The sequence below is a fragment of the Pteronotus mesoamericanus genome, unplaced genomic scaffold (genome assembly GCF_021234165.1).
Source record: "Pteronotus mesoamericanus isolate MK-2021 breed Mesoamerican mustached bat unplaced genomic scaffold, CSHL_Meso_final scaffold_85, whole genome shotgun sequence".
NCBI lineage: Eukaryota > Metazoa > Chordata > Mammalia > Chiroptera > Mormoopidae > Pteronotus > Pteronotus mesoamericanus.
This window is the reverse complement of record NW_026555329.1, coordinates 16,619,363-16,637,127: the sequence shown is the minus strand read 5'-3', so window position 1 is coordinate 16,637,127 and position 17,765 is coordinate 16,619,363. Positions and strand designations below refer to the sequence as shown.

Sequence of the window (17,765 nt, the reverse complement as noted above, 5' to 3'; positions counted from 1 at the left end):
TGACAGGGTACATAATGTTTTGCAAAGTCCCAACTCACTAATTTTTGTCCATATCGTTCGCGGACCCCTTTTTTTAACTCCACAGCCGTCTTTTCCCCCATTGCTCTCTGCTCTCCAGGACTCTGAAGGGGAGACCTGGAGGTGTGGAAGATTCCTTTTTTCCAGATTTGGACGGGGCGAGGGGAGAGGAGATCCCCAAATCTCTCACTGACTGGCGTGACTGTCGATTGTAGGGATTTTACCTGCCATCTGGTATCTGCGTTGCCAGGGATATTCCAGAATGAGTGTTCATAAAAATACCTGCCATTGGTGCTGCAGACATTGGAAAACGCTTTTTTTGGATATTACGATGTCTTGGAAACCGAGTTCTTGACTTTGTCTAAGGCACCTTAGTTCAAATTCGGGTACCTAGCGGGAGTCTCCAATTTTGTCCCACAGTTGCCTTAAGCAAGTAAGATCCTTTTGAGACTTCACATGGCAATTTAAATTGGAAATCTAATGTACCATAATTAATGATAGCCTCTCTCAGTGTTTACTTAGCACTGAATATAATTGTCTTTAAATGTTGCTATCACTAAAAAAAAATTAATGAATTTTGTTAACACATGCAGGGTGCATGTACGTTGGCGCATTAAAAAGTTGTAGTACTGGTGCAAGTCAGCAAAGTCTATCTTACATACCTTCTTCAAAAGACAATGTCTTTTACATCTTAGTGTTGCTTTGGAAAACAAATCAATGTATGTTATATAGGGTAAGGTACACATGAATGTAATCTTTAATAGCAATATTTAAAGACCAATCCTTTAAGTACCAGATGTTCATGTCATTGTTTTATTATAAAGGACCGCTTTTACTTACAACAGCATATTACAACAAACCAGAGACATGAGGAAAATGATTTAAAACAGGTTTTTTGATATTTTTTGAGTCACTTAAAATTCATTATGTGACATACAATGTTCAGGAAAAGGAGGAAAAGGGCATATGGCTAGTATGTATACAGTACTTTCCTTAGAGATTAAATGAAATCATTCAGTTTAGGAAATGGAACTTTACCAATTAGTAGTTTGTACTCCCTCAATTAATTTCTCCCTACCAGCCAGAAACACTATCTTGAAAATACTAAGCATCTCTACATATTTTTATTTACAGGTGTAGGCATTCCCAAATGGAATGTTGTTTAATTTTTCCAATTTTGACCTTGATATAAATGAAATACCATGTATATCTTCTGACTTGTTTCTTTTGCTTGTTTTTGAGATTAATCCATGTTGGTACATGTAGGCAGAGTTCATTCCTTTCATTCTGCTATTTTGCTGCTATTGACTGACATTTTGATTGTTTGCAGTTGTGTGCAGGGCTTCTATGAATATTTTTTTGTACTTATTTTGAACATAGGGTGTGCATCTTCAGCCTTACTAGTAAAACCAAGTTTTCCCCCAAGTAGTGGTACAAATTTATTTTCATATTGGGAGTATAGGAGAATTCCAATTGATCCACATTTCTAGCAACTCTTAAAAGTTTTTTTCCCCCTAATCTGATGGATGTGAGATGGTTTCTTGTGCTCTTAATTTGCTTTTTTTTTTTTTGTAATTTTTATTTTTTGGCTGATTTTTTCTTACTGGTTTTTAAGAGCCTTTTGTATTGGGGCTGATAGTAATGTTGCATTTCTTAGTTTTTAGACTATCCCTTAATTTTTTCATTCTTTATGTCTTCTTTTTTTTCTTTCATTGAAAAGATCTCCTACTTTTAATATAGTTAAAATGATTTTTCCTGAAGTTTAGTGTAGTTGAAGTCACTTTTAAAAATCTCATTTAAGAATCACTTCTTAAAACAAGCTTTTAACGTACACTATATTCTCAAAATTTTGAAATGTTTTGTCTTTCATATTTCAAAATGTTCCATTACCTAGAACTGAGTTTTTATGTATGTTGTGAGATACCCAGTTTCTTTGATTTGGTTTCACTTCAATTGTCCCTGCATCATTTTCGACCGTAATCATTTGCCACCGACCGATGTCACCTCAAGTTTCCATCTATGTGTGGGTTGTTTCTGGGCTCTCAGTTATGTTCTCTTCGTCCTTTTTTCTGTCCCAGCACTATTACTCACTCTCTTCGATACTGTGGCCTTATAACTTTGATGTCTTGATGGAAAGTCCTTTTCCCTTGTGTGTTCTTCAGGAATGTCATAGTTCTTTTTGGCTGTTTGCTACTTCATATAACATTTAGCTCGTCAGATTCCATGGAAAACTGTTGGGATATGATCACAATTGCATTTGAATCCTTGGATTGATTTCAGGAGAAGTTAACATCTTAATGACAACTTTTACTATTCTTGAGTTATTTTTGTCCTTTTACATTTTTTTCCAAAAAGCTTCATAATTTTCTAAATAAAAGTTTCGACTTTTAGATTAGGTTTATCCCTAGGTACCATGCTTTTGTTGCTATCATAAGTGTTATTCTTTAAGTTAAATATTTTTAACTTAAAAATATTCCTTATTGTTCCTGGTATATAGAATGTATTCAACATTTTTTCTGGCCGTGCTTAAACTCTCATTTCTAGTAATTTTCTGGAAGATTAATTTTCTATTCATATGTGAATAATTATAGTTTTGTTTCTTCACAATTCTTACATATTTGATTTTTCTTGTGTTTGCCCAGGCTAGAGCTTCCAGTACCATTTTGAATAGAAATGGTGTTTCAGTTAAGATGGGGTTTGACTGTATAAGGAAAAGTGCCTTAAATACTTAGTTTCATATATCAGGAGTCCAGGAAGATGCAACGTGGCATGCAATTGTGCGGCAGCGCGTCTAAGACATCAGGGGCCCTGGTTCTTTCTGTCGTCGTCGTCTTCTATGCACACTATCTGGTTCCACCTTTAAGGTCACCTCATAGGCCAGGATAGGTGCTGGAGCATCAGCCATCTACTTCCCATTCCGGACAGCAGAGAAGTGGGCAGACAAAAGGGTGTGCCGTCCTGGGACTCAGCTTCCTTTAAGGAGCCTTCCTGGAGGTCCTTTACGACTTGACGTTCTACTTACTAGGCTAGGACTTTCCCTTCTATCCCCAGTTTGATAAGAGTTTTCATTAGATGGTTATGAAATTTGATCAAATGTTTTTTACCTTAACTGAGATAATGGAAGCGAATGTATTTCCTCATATGGAACCATGCTTACATTCCTGGAAGAAACACAACTTGGTTGTGATATATTATCTTTTATGATATACTCCTGGACTGGATTTGCATTGTTTTGTTTAGGATTTTTGCCTCCTAAAAATTCATGAGTGAGATTGGTCTGTAATTTTTCTTATGTAGTCCTTGTCAGATTCTGGTATCCTTAGGGTTATACTAGTCTCATGAAATGAGTTGTAGAGTGTTTCCTTTGTTCTCTTGGATTCTGTGTACAATTGAAATTGCCCTCTTTGTTGACTGTTTGGTAGAACTCACCTGTAAAACATGCTGGGTCTGAAATATAGACATACCACATTTATTTCACTTTGCTTTATTGATTTTCACAGATGTTGCATTTTTTTACAAACTGAAGGCAAGACCCTCCACCAGCAAAAAGATTGTGACTCATTATATTGCAATACTTGCTTTATTGCAGTGGTCTGGAACCGAACCCACATCATCTCTAGGTATGCCTGTGGTTCACTGTATCGAAGGCTTTAGGCGTGTCCTGCAAGTTTTCACAAGTAGATGTTCTTCATCACTAAGTTATAAATATTTCCTAGTTTCCAACATATTTTTTCTTTGACTCATGGGTTTTTGTTTCCAAGTGTATAGGTTTTACCTGTTGAAGTTATTTTGTTTTATGATTAATTTCTAGTGTTATTGCATTATCATCATATGATATGGTCTGCTACTAATTCTTTCAAAGTAAATGAGACTTGCTTTAAGGCTTATCAAGTACATGGGTAATTTTTGTAAATGTTTCATGTGTGCTTGGAAAAAATTGCATGTTCCAGTTGTTGGGTCAAGCTTGTTAATTGCAGTGTTCAAATATTTCTATCACTTTTTGTCTGAATAATGGCTCAGTTGAGATAATTGTGTTAAGTATCCTATAGATGGTAGCTTCGGCAGTTTCTCCTTGAGTTTCTGATGACTTGTACTACATATTTTTGAAGATTTGTTATTCAGTACATGTAAAATTAGGATTGTGAAGTAAAATGGTGAAATGAAGTAGTGACTATTTCAGATCATGCTTTTTGCCTTAAAGTTAATTTTCTCAGCTGCTACCACAGACATACCAGCTTTCTTTTGGTTATTTTGTTGTATTTTTTTCATCTTGTACTTCACTGAGGGGAGACAAGACCTAGGGGCTTCAGTGCTCACTTCCTCATCTCTTTGGTAGTTTATCAGAGGGCTGACTTGGCAGGTGTCCGCTCAAAGGAAGAACAGATACTTCTTTAACCAGGAGGTTTCCAGTATAACAAAATTGCCCAGATGTGTGGAGGCTGGATTCCTCTCTATGGAAACACTAGAGTTTGGTGGCTCATGAGTGCTTTGTATATCTTCCTTGTTAACGTTTCTTCAGTAAACCTTATTTGATATTTATGCTGTGTGACCTTTGTGGTATTTGTGTCTGTATTGGCCTGAGGACTTTCAACTTTTCTGTGTCCTTAAGTTTTAGGTGTGTCTCTTGTAAATATGGCCTATAACTAGAGGTTTAGCTTTTCTTTCATTTTCATTTGGATTGATTGTGGTTACTGATATTTCTGGAATCATTCCTATAGTTATCTGTTCTTCTTGTGTTCTGCTTTTTAAATTATTCTTTCTTGACTTCTTAGAATTGACTTTTGTTTGTTTATTTCCTTAATTACATTTTATTCCTCTGTAGTAGTTTAAATGTTATATATTCTCTAAAAAATTTTGCAGTCACCTTTTAACATGCACATTAAAATTAAAGTCTAAAGTTCCTTTATTCTGTGTCAAGACCAGAGCCTATAATTCCATTTTCTTTTTAAAATTTGAATGCTGTAATCTACAGTTTTAGTTCTTGTTACCCCATAAATTAGGCATTATTATTGCTCTATACAATTAATATTTGCTTAGAATTATTCATATATTTATCATTTATCTGCTATTTATTTTTACAACTCAACTTTTTTTTCTGGTATTATATTTTTCTTTTTGTGGAAGTTCTTTTAGTGAGAATTTTTCATAGTAAACTCATATCAGTTTGCATTTTTCTGAATGTTTATTTCATCCTTGTTTTGAAAAGATAGCTTTATTATCTGTGGTATAGAATTCTACATGGATAGTTAATTTCTCTCAAGCTACTTTGATATTATTTTACTCTTGTAATGTTTTCTTTTAAATTGTGATTCTGTTGTAATGTTTCATGTCTCTTTATCTGCTTGATCTTCAGTTTGTCTTTGCTGTTCTGTAATTCTACTGAATTTCTCTTTATTTAGTTCCCTGGTAAATATCTTGTGCTTTGTCAGTGGGATAATTCTTATCTTTATCACTACTAAGATATTTTCAATCATTATTCAATGGTAGAAATGTTTGCCTTGATAAGAGAAATATTCTGAGATGTTCTAAATTAAATTATAGCAGGCCTCAGGGTGGGAGGAAGAGACAAAGTTGATCAGTTAATAGTGAAGGGCCAAAACCAACCAAAGATCACTTCCATTCCTGGATGCGTGTTGAAATTTTTAATCAACTTTCAGACATTTATGCCAGCTCTTATCTAAAAAGAATAGCCAAGTCACTGCCCCCTACTTACGCGTGAACTTTTGGGACTTGCCCACAACCAATCCAGAAATATCAAATACTTCTTCCATATGGATTATTCACCTGTCCCAGAACTTTTCCTGCTTTACCCTTTCCCACCCACTTTATCACCAATGTAAATTCTTTCAGACGAGCTTTCCTCTCCAGACCCATTGTATACAAGAGCCCCTTCCGCCCAGGGTGATGGACATGAGGTCTTTTACATCTAGCACTGAGGCTGCTGGCTTAGACATCGTTCCCAGGACCTGGTCCTTTTCTGGTAGCATTTGGCTCAATAAACTTTTTTTTTCCTTTGGAAGGGTTTTTGGCCTCAAAGGCCAAAGGGTTTTTTGTTTTTTGTTTTTTTTTGGTTTGTTTGTTTTTTTTTGGTTTCATTTTGTTTTTAATACCTCTCTCCTACTCTCTAACTTCTTCTGGAATTCCAGTTAGAATTAAGATGGACCTTCTGTGTTTTCGACCACTGTTTTATCAGTATAACTCAATGATTTTGATTTTGTGTGCTGAATTCTAGATTATTTGTATCTTCCAGTTCACTAATTCTTTATTCACCAGGATCTAAAAGATTCTATTAGTTGTTAAGAATAACAAGTATATTCTTAACAACTGGGATACATCCTGGTGAAAGTATAGTTAGGGTCCTGGGGTATGGTAAGAATTAAGTTTAAAGCTATGTGGAGGCCAGGGCTTGGAATGCCTTCCTTATATAGCATGCCAGGGAGTTTAGCTTAATTGTGATGCTGGAGGATAGTGTTGCATAGGGAGTGAAATGATCAGTTTGACATTTAAGATTGAACATTCTGGGTTCAGGATGAAGCATGACTTAGGATATCCTAATCAAGGTGCTTTTGGTATAAGTAACAAGTAAAGTTTAAACCAGCTTAAACTTTATTTTGATTAATCGTGTGTGTGTGTGTGTGTGTGTGTGTGTGTATACCATACTATTTGGCATTTTTACCAGTTTTAAGTATACAGCTCCATGAGTTTAGGTACATTCACATTGTTGTACAACCATCACTCTTGTCCGTCTCGAGAACTTTATCATTATCCCATACTGCAACACTCTATTCGTTTAACAGTCTATGAATTTGACTACTCTAGGTGTCTCATAAGTAGAATAATGCAAAATTTGTCCCTTCGTGTCTGGCCTATTTCACTCAGCATTGTGTTTCCATGGTTCTTCCATGTTGTAACACATATCTGAATTTCCTTTCTTTATAACAGGGAATAATACTCCATTGCATTTATATACCACATTTTGTTATTCATTCTTTCATTGAGGTGCATTAGGATTGCTTCCACCTTCCAGCTTAAACTTTTAAGTCAAAATGAAGCTGATTGGAACCATTTTGAGATAGCTTGACTATCTTAAGATTTATTGACCACAAAGGGGACTAGAGCTGTGGACAGGAAAGCCTGTGGAATCAAAGCCACCTTTTTTTTGAAACCACTTTCTCTTCAGCCAGGCATTTGTTGCTCCCTTGTTTGCAGAGATCTGCATGATTATCCCAGGCCTTGTGACCAGCTCTTGGGAGAATGTAATTTGCCAACTCTAGGCATTTGTTGTTACGTCGTCCAAACAGCGATGGCATGGAAGGGGACTTGGGGAGGACTGGGCACAAACATGGCTACTGCGAGCCCACTGTGTTGAAAAGATACCCAAAGGAGGTTGCAGTAATCCATAGTATGCATTATGGTGAACCGAACTCAAGTACTAGTGGCAGTAGGAGTGAAGAAAAGCCAAAAGTTTCATGAGGTATCATGGGTTGCAGGACTCAGCGGTTAGTGGGCAGGGAGAAGGTGAAATCAAGGTAACGCTTATGGTTTTGTTTCTAGCAGCTGTTTGGACCATCATGCTTGCTTTCTGAGGTGGACAATAGAGAGGTGCTGGGAAGGTGGCTTAGGCTTGGACACTGAGTCAGTGTGGCACAGAGTGAAGAACATAGGCCTTAGAGCTGACAGCCTAGGTTAAATCCTGATATTTTCATCGAAGCGGCTTTTGGACAAACTGTTCATCCTTTCATGTTAATTTCTGTATTAACATGGGAGATAAAGCTTCATATGTAAGCTCTCAGACAGACAAAGCAAATTTTCAGACAGATAACAATACTTCTTGACTAGACTCTTAGCAACTTGTTAGCCTCTTGCGTGGCGGGAACTGGTGTTAAGCATTAAATAAAATTGTGTATGTAAAGCCCTGAGCACAGTGCCTTGTTACACTAGATACTTCAGTAATAAATTACAATTTATAACTGTTATTAGCATGGCCAGAAAGTCCTTGAGTATCTGTTGGACATCATAGTGATGATGAAAAGTCAGGTAGCAAAGGGGGAAGAAAACCCCAGAAGGATCGAAGTGTGTGGGCTTGTCTGAGAGTGGAGATCCTGAATCCATCTGGGTTTACCCAGCTCTGCTCAGCAGCCTGGATGTAAGAGGTTGTGTTTTCTTACAACCATTAGAACATTACCAAGTTGTTTGCTTTACTCTTCAACAGTTTCTTGTGGAAAATAATCATTAGAGAGAGAGCCTCCTTAGTCTCCGGGTCCATACTTTCTTTATGTCAATCTTATTCTGCTAATCTCTATTGAACGAGAGATTGGATGGGTGAGATTACCTCAGACTCCCTCACTGAACTTTGCCACATGCAGCTTCTTGCATGCACGCGTCCCTCATCTTGTCCAAATCACACTGGCTAACCGGCACTCTTCGTATGTGGGCCTGCTGGGCTGAGATTGAGTGCCTCCGACTCTCCAGGTCTCTGAATGAGTTAGAGATGAGGAGCAGTTTGTACTTCTTTGAACATGATGGACATCCTTCGTGTGCTCTGCTCATGGAGCTCTTTCTGTCTGAGACTCTGTTTTACAAAGTCTTCCTTGGGCAGGTTTTACAAACCATTGACCTTCAAAGGGATGCGGAAGATTTTCTGGGGGAGGGGTAATGATCAGGGAGGGAATCTAGGTCTGCCGGACTTTAGAGTTGTTAGGCAGTGGGATGTCTGGCAGGCTATTTTTTCTGGTAGGTACAGCTTCAGTATTTCAGAATTAAGTTTAGGCAATGGGAATGGACAAAATGCTTCCCCATCTTTGTGGTCACTCCCCTGATTTATTATAGCTTGCTTGCTTATTCACCTATTCGTTCATTCCTTGGATGGAAGATGTAGCATGTGGCAGAGAGTAGTCATGAACTCTTGGTCAGTTGCACCTCTTGGTGTATCACTATTGATTGTGTTTTCCTTAGGCTTTTGACTTAGGCTTTGGTATATATGGTTGACAGAACTATTGCCAGTTGTTGCGTTGTGTTATCTTTATGTGTACTTTGATGAGAAATTGGGAGGGAGGTAAAGCAGTCAGCTTTCTTGTTTACTCAGGAGTCTAAAGTCAGTTTTCAGACAGATAGCAATACTTCTTGACTAGACTGTAGCAACCTGTTCGCCTCTTGCATGGCAGGAGCTAGTTTTACATAGGACTCAGCACCATACTTTGTGTCCCCGGCGTTGTGAGAGCTGGTAGAGAAGCAGGCCAAAGAGGCAGCAAGTAGATTGGGTATTTCCTTGAATTTGGAGAAAGCGGTCTTGTCTGGTTTTGTTTCTCTGCCACTGTCCCTGCCAGTACTGGCCCTTCAAAACGTGAATGAGTTAAAAGTGAACAAATGAATAAACAATTGAATTTTGTTTGTTTTTATTTGGGTAGGAAGTAAAGACTTTTGATGATGCAGTTAGATTATATTGAAAATCATGATGTAGATTTTTAGTGGGCAATTTGGGGAGTGTGTCCTTTTGGAAGGTGAATGCAATGGTTCCTGTTGTGTGTTAAATGCATTTAAGTGAGCGAATAGAGCAATTTAAAGACCTGCACTGAATAATGTTCTATTTTTTTCTTTATTCGTTCTAGGTTTCCCTGTGCTATAGAGAGTTGTAAAGAGGTGTGGCCTTACATCGGATGACTTCCTTCTCCCTTAGGATACTTTTTTTTTTTCCTCATGTGAAATGATGGTTTTTGTTAGATTTGTCTGGGGTCTTTCTTGGATTTTTTTTTTTTTTTCCATTTCAGGGCTGCAAGATTGAATGCAGTGGGTAGAAATTAGTATTGTATTGTTAGGTTGAGTATTATTTAAGCCAAAACCAAAATTGTGCGTGTGTGTGTGTGTGTGTGTGTGTGAGACAGTTATGTAGAATTATGTTCGTAACTTCATTAAAACATAAAAATATATCATTGTATTATTAACTTAGAAGAGTTGGGATAACACTAAAGTCTTTAATTACCTTCTTGGTCAATGAATGAGACCCAAGTGATATAATTTATAAGTACAGTTTACGTATAAGCTCCCAGAAGGCAGCAACTTCATCTTCTAAATTTCTATATCTCCTTACGTTATTTAGAATAAAAAAATCCATGATGTTCACTTGTACTTCATTAAAAAGAGGAAAATTGTCGTTGTTTTCTTTTTTTAAATAAAACCTCCTGAAATTAAGATGTCTTTTGACTAGAATGCATTATATCCTAGGTGATCACACTCATCTGCAGATAAGTAGGTTACAGCAAAGAATTGCCTGGACCAATGTGCTAAGAGCAACGAGATCGAGAAACCCAGGTCTGATGTAATGGGTTCCTCTCCCCACCTGTATTAGTAGAATTAGAATACTGTTCTGGTTTTCTTTTTATCAATAAGGGACAATAAAGGAAAAAAAGTAGTCAGTTTTTAATCACTGCCAGCCTACCATTCTTGATTCTGAAAATTAAAGAGAATTAAAAGGAAAACAAGCAAACAAAAAATCCCCAAATCCAAAAAAAACCCTACGTATAACTTTCCTGATGATTCTATTAGAGACTTTGGGAGTCATATTTATGTACAAAGCAATGAAGGAGAGTAAACCTCTATGAGGTCTCTTTTACCCTAGTGAGACTGTATTCAATGATGGTAATAGAGTCTGGGAAGGAAGGTTTTATTCAAAAATTTTCTTGGGCCAACTTGTGATTTTTTGAGATGCCTTTATCGTATGCCTGAAAAGCAATTCTGCTAAAGAAAATTTCAGAAGATAATTCCAGATAATATAATGCTTTCATGATCACAGGATTTTATTATCATAGTGATAGCTAATGATCGCAAACAGTTTCTGGTGGTAGGTATCTCACACTAGTGATGAGTAGCTGGCAATTGAGGTTATCAAGTGAAGCCTCTACTGCTCTCCATGGCAGACAAAACCAACTGTTAAAAGTCATCACGTTCTTGCCATACTAGACATTCCTCCTATCCCCAGTACTCTTGCAACCTAGGATCCAGTGTTGTGTTTAAGAATTTCATGTTTGAATTCTGTGTCTTGTTTCTGAAACGCTTTTTCTGCCTTTAATTTAGTATGAAATTAAATAAGATTTAAACTATAAGGATCAAGTGAAAACTATAAAATCAAGAGGAAAAAGCAACGCAGCCTGGCACCTGTTGAAATCTACACTGTGAAGTTCTCGGGAGCTTCTTTGCCTCCTTCCAGAGTCCTCCCTTGCCTCATGCTTTATGCTCATACACTTGTAGCTCGAGACCTTCTGACTTTCTATTTTAGATCTGTTTTGGCTACAAATAATATGTGTTTAATTTTTCAATTTGGTAAAAGCCACTATATGGTCATATTGAGGTGAGTTTTATTAAAATATGTAAGTTCCATTTTTAATGGCTGTTACATATGCACATGATGTTACTTTTCCAGTTAGCTGACAAGTGAACTCTGGAGTGTGAGAGGACAGGCTCTCTTAAAAATGAGGTTGCCACCCACACTTTATATTCATCTGGATATGTTACAAAAGCTGCACTAGTGTGTTCTGAGGGCATTTTGGAGCTCCAGACCAGTGGAAATGGAATGGAAGTAAGAGTTAGTTCAAGGAGAAAGAGAATAATAAAAATTTCCTGCTTTTAGAAAAGAACTTGTTCATCTATTTTTTAAAAGGTTGATGGCGTATATGAAAATGTGTTGGTGTTTATAATCCATTAGATAAATGTAAAATAATGATACCTTGGTTTTATTTCAACATGTAAATATAATTGGCTAGAAACCACATTCTTAATAATTTTCAATGGAAGGTTTTAGATGTCAAGAAGTACAAGGGGGTATATATTTTTCAATATTCTTTTAGGGGATATGTGAGCACCAAAGTATGATTAGTGCTTTGAAACTTTTTTGCCAGCAACCCAAATTAAGAAGTACATTGCATCGACTTAGCCCATGCACCCAAAAGCAAAAGTTCATAAAACATTACCATATATGATGCTCTCTGATAATCTTTATGTTTCCCCTTCCCTTTTTCTTTCATTTTCTTTCCTTCCTTTTCTTTTTTCTTTTCCCTATTTCATTCGATTAATAAGTCTGACCATGAGTCTTCAATACCACACACAGGTATTGAAGAGGAGGGACCTTCCGACATAGGCAGCTATAGACTTTAAAAATACATTTCCTGAAGGTTTGATTCCTTGGGATCATCCTCAGCAGGGAAAAATGCCTTACAGCTTCATCCTGGTCCTGTTTTTTTATTTTTGTTGTTGCTGTTTTATGGTGACCATAGCAGCAAGCGCAAATCTGATTACAGACTTTCCCAGCACAGCACTTCCAAAAGCTCTTTCATGTGTAATGCTGTTTTTGGTAATGTAATGAATCAAGACCTTGCTTTTGGGAAGGGCTGCTCCACTCAGCTCCCTAGGCATCTCCCTCCCTGAAGGTGCCTTCCTTACACTAGGCCTGCATTCTCCTTCCCTCCTGCCTCACAGAACCCTGGTTTCACTCAGAGTTACCAGCCTGGCCTTTGAATTTATCACCCCTGGATTCTACTGAAGAGGTTGGTTTCTACAGTTTTTAAATGTGAAACAGTATAGATGAGTTAGCATTTTAGTCTTGGTATGACAGCCAAACATAATGGCTTTGAAAATTTTGAAGAAATGGGAGTAGACACATCATTTTGGTATATTTAAGGGGATATATTTTCATAGTATCATTTTAGATCTCAGAGATCATGGTCTCATTCCTGAACTATTACATTTTCTATTTGTAGTACCACTGATCCTGATTTCAGCTATCCCATATATGCTGACAACTCCCAAATTCCAGCTTCCTTCACTGGGACCCTCAGCTCTATTTTTCCAGCTGCGCTTTAGGTATTTCCATTTGTACCAGTCACTGTTCACCTACATCTAACTTGTCTGAAATGGAACTATTTTCTTCTTTTGAAATAAACTTCCCCGTTCTACTTCCCTTTTCTTAATCATGGTATCACTTTCTTCAGTCCCTCAGGTTTGAAATTTCAGTCATCTTGCATTTATTTCTTTCATCCGTAATGTGTACAGTTGAGAGTCACTAAGTCCTACTCCATATTTCTTTACATCTCTTTTTTTTATTCAAACTTCTTCCATCTTAATCCAATCCCTTTTCACTACTTTCTAATTTTGTGACCCCCATGCTTTCAATCAACCTTTCCAGCATGTTATTTTATATTTTAGTCTTTCTGAAACACACCTTTCCTCAATATCCTACTCTATACAATAATACCAAATAAATTCTGTATACTACTATGGGTATTCTAGTATTTCCTTGACTAGCTCTCTTACTAATTTATCTGTACCTTTCTTTTGCAGTCTTCTTTTTTTTTTTTTTTAATTTATTTACTCAGGAAAGGAGGCAGAGAGAGAGGGAGGGAAACATCAGTGTGTGAGGGAAACATTGATGGCTGGCTTCTTGCATGCACCCCAATGGTGGACTGGCCCGCAACCCGGGCATGTGCTCTGACTGGGAATTGAACCAGTGACCTTTCACTTTGTGGGATGATGCCCAACCAATTGAACCATGCTGGCCTGGGCTGCAGTCTTATTTTCTATTGCTTATCTACATGCCTCTAGTTCGGTCATCCCTTTTCTGCTATCTAAACATGCTTTTCTCTGTTCATATGATCCTTTTTATAAGAAAGACCTCTTCTATCTGTATCCTGCCCATCAGATGAAGTTAAACTCATGGCTACTTATTTGTGAAGTTTTCCAGGGCCCTTCTAATTCACACTGATCTTTCTGGAATGTTTCATACTGTTTAATGCTGTTTTTGGTAATGTAATCTTGTCTCCCAAGATTAAAATTACCAAAAGCGTGGATCATCTTCTTTTTTGGTATCTCTCAGAATAAATTAGGAAACTTGTTATATAAATTTATATTATTCTTGTATAATTATGGAATTCATAACCCACCATAGAGGAGGATTTAAACATTTTTAAAGACTTTAATTTTTTAGCAGTATGAAATATACATATTTATTGTATTTGTGCACAATGTGAAGAAAAATATGTATGTATATTACTTTTATTGTAGTTCAGTGGCTACTTAACTGGATTACTGATCACACAGAAATTTCAGTTTATATTGTATAGTTACATAATCTAGTAGTCTGTTGAAATTGAAAGAAGATAATAAAGAAAACAAGGTTGCCTTAATCCTTTAATCCTTTGTCATAGGAAATATTACTTCAAAGGTAAGCCTTAGAATAATAGGAAAAAGCAAATATATTACTTGCCTCACCCTCCTCCCCTTCAGAGCTGTAGGGATCACCCTGCCTAGCAGTCAGGCCAGCCCTTGTATGTGCAGCCTGTGCGTACCATCTGAATAGTGAAGATACCTTCCTTTTATTTTTCAGTTTTGCGTGAATCCTTAGAGAAAAGATGCATTTTTTTTAAATACAAAGACTGTATCTGTAACTCAAAAAAAGTGGTTTAAGAGATTTGAGACAATTTTATGAATAATTGTGAACTACAACATTTATGACATCTAGAACATTGTGCTAATAATGTATTTTAAAAATCAACATACAAGTTGCACATGTTGAAAGTGTTGAATTTGATGAGTTTTGACATGTTTACACTTTTGAAACCATCACCACAATCAAGATAATGTATCCATCACCCTCACCAGTTTCCTTGTGCTCCTTTGTGATCCCTCCCTGCACCTCCCCATTCCCCCGGCAACCACTGATCTGCTTTCTGTCATTATACATTAGTTTGCATTTTCTAGAAGTTCATATAAATGGAAGCATACAATATAAACTCTTTTTAGTCTGGCTTCTTTCACTCAGCTTAGTTTTGTTGACATTCATGCATGTTGTTGCATATCTTAGGACGTCATTCCTTTTTCTTGTCGAATAGTATTATGGAAATGCCACAGTTTGTTTATCCATTTATCTGTTGTTGGACATTTGGCTTGTTTCCAGTTTTTGGCTATTACAAAAAAAGCTATATAGCATTTGTGTACAATTGTGGGCATATGCTTTCATTCTACTTAGGTAAATAACTCGAATGAGAAGGTCTGGGTCATATGGTAGGTGCATGTTTATGTTTTTAAGAAAGTAACAAATTGTTACCTAGAATAATTGTATGATATTACACACCACAGTGTACAAGAGTTCCAGTTGCTCCACATTTTTGCCAACACTTTGCATGGCAAGGCTTTTTAATTTTAAATATTTTAATATGTTATGTAGTGGTATCTCACTGAGATTTTAATTTGCATCTACCTATTGACTAATGATGTTGAGCATTCTTTTATGTGTTTTTTTTTGCCATTCACATGTTTTCTTTGGTGAAATGTCTATTAATATCTTCTGCCCAGTTTTTATTAATTTTTCTCATTATTGAGTTTTAAGAGCTCTTTATACTTTAAAAAATATTTTTATTGATTTGGGAGAGAGAAGGAGAGAGGGGGAGAAAGGGAGGGGAAGAGAGAGAGAGAGGGAGAGAAACATCAGTTTGTTCTTCCACTTATTTATGCATTTATTGTTTGATTCTTGTATGTGCCCTGACTGGGGATTGAATCTGCAACCTTGGAATATCAGGATGACACTCTAACCAACTGAGCTACTTGACCAAGATAAAGAGTTTTTTATTTACACACATCTTTGTATATTTTATATATGTACATCCTATATCAAATTTGTGATTTGTAAGTGTTTATTTTCCCAGCCAGTGTAGGTGAATTCTTTATCTCCCAAAGCAGGGCAGCTCCAGGATTCTCAAGGGTGAGAATTAGGAGGTATTCTAAGGTGGATCCCAGCTCAAAAATGATAACGTATTTTTCAGAATAAATTTTAGTATTTTTTTTCTGTTTCTAAATGTAAAATTTGCTCATTGGAAAAAAAATTGCTCACTGTAGACAATTTAAAAAATACTGGAAATTGTAAATAAGGGAATGAGATGGGAGTACGCTTAAGACCTCCAAGCTAAAGAAGCCCAGCTGTCAAGGCTGTGCGCATCAGAAGCGTGAGGGCTCGGGGTTCACATACTGGGCTTGAGGCAGCGGGAGTAGTTCAAGCCTCCTCTGCTTTGGGGATGGGGTTCTTAAATGACTCTCCTTTTTTGCCAAGGAATGCCTGAGAAATGTGAGCGATGGTACAATATTACACACCTACCACAGTACACAGGAGTCCCACTTAGTATTACTTGCCTCTCCCTCCTCCCCTTCAGACTAGATGTCAGACTGGGGTTGCAGTTTGTTCCCCCTGAATGTAAGTTGAGTGCTGCATTTGCAGTGCTCAGTCAGTATCTGGCCTAAGCACTTAATCAATGTTTATAAAATACAAAATAAGTGAAGGTCTTGAACATAGATGTTCTCATAAAAGTCTTGAATATAGATGAAGTCATAAACGTCTTCAGAACATAGAGCTGTGCCAGGCTTGGGAAAGTAGGGATTAAGCAAGACAAAAATGAAATTAATAAAATGTATTTGACTGATTTTGGGAAATATATTAATGCCCAACAGAAATGTCATTAAGTGTGAAGGGCTCCTTTTCTCTGGTGCTTTATCGATGAAAAGCATCCAGTGTGGGTGCCAAAAGGACTTAGCTTAAAATTCTAGCACTGCTGTTCACCAGCCGCGTTAACTTGGACCAATACTTAACCTACTTTACTTCAATTCTTACACATTGTGAATAATGGCATGTGCCTGGTGGGTGACTGTAATAAGATCAAAGGAGATAGAGTATGTAAAGCATTTCGAGGTACGATAGCGGGGTTTGCAGTTACTCCCCCTTCCCTGCCCGGTCTCCGGCCTGGCCTTACGCAGGGTGACTAAATCTGGCTGCTGGGGAGGTGAGCTAACCGTGCGGCTTTCCCACTGTGAGAACTGGCTCACGGAGGGAAGGTCTTAGCATGGTAACTGCCAGCCCTACCAGCATAAACTTTTCTAGCACCGTGTGTGATTTTCAGTGACGAAAAAAAACATATTGTGGCATAAAGGTAATGTGATTATAGACTTCAGTGTCTCAGGCATAGTCTTTTGATGTGCGGAGCAATTCCTGTAAAGATGCACTGTTGACTGATTTGAGGTCCCTAGTGGAATAAATCACAAATGTCAGCAGTACGATTGATCACACAAGGGAATCCTGAGACTTGTATTGGAAAATTGGAACCACGGTCCCATGGGAAAACGTGTTGAGGCAGACCATTGTAGAGGAAGGGGTTAAGGTGGCGCTCAGGTTGGCAGAATACTTGGTGTGAAGGGGACTGGTATTTCTGTAATAATTTTAGAGCTGCTTCCAGTGGAACTTTGTAGTAAACCAGTCCTTGCTGCCATTCGAGTTCTTTACTGTCTCTGCTACCTTTCTCTTATGCCTGACCTGTTTCTTCCATGCCGGGAAGTTTCTTGACTCCGGGGGCCTTAATTATCCCTCCTCTAAATACGTCTGGAATTTTATGATGCTCTAAAGGGACAGAATATAACATTATGCATTGCCAGTGAGTCATACTATCACAAATTGCTGCAGCCTGTATATTGTTTCAGTTTTATATTTTAGGTCATGAAAAACTTAAATGCTTCACTTAGTTACTTAAGGTATAAATTCTGTACAAAATACTTGCATTAAATAGAGAGTCTCACACTACAGCTGAGTGTGGCCTGGCTTTCATAACAACCCGCCTAAAGTTTGGGGAGCTGAGAAGGACATGCTAGAACTGCTTTATGTTTCCCATGCTTGTTCCATTTCTGTTTTGTGGCCCGGCATGAAAAGATATTGGAAATTTGAG

The 17,765-nt window shown here is 37.3% G+C and overlaps 1 protein-coding gene across 1 annotated transcript in view; it reads left to right on the top strand.

The window, feature by feature from the left end:
• The window catches only part of UMAD1 (UBAP1-MVB12-associated (UMA) domain containing 1), a 206,565-nt gene that overhangs the window by 659 nt on the left and 188,141 nt on the right, over positions 1 to 17,765 (top strand). The gene's annotated exons all lie outside the window — the stretch shown is intronic.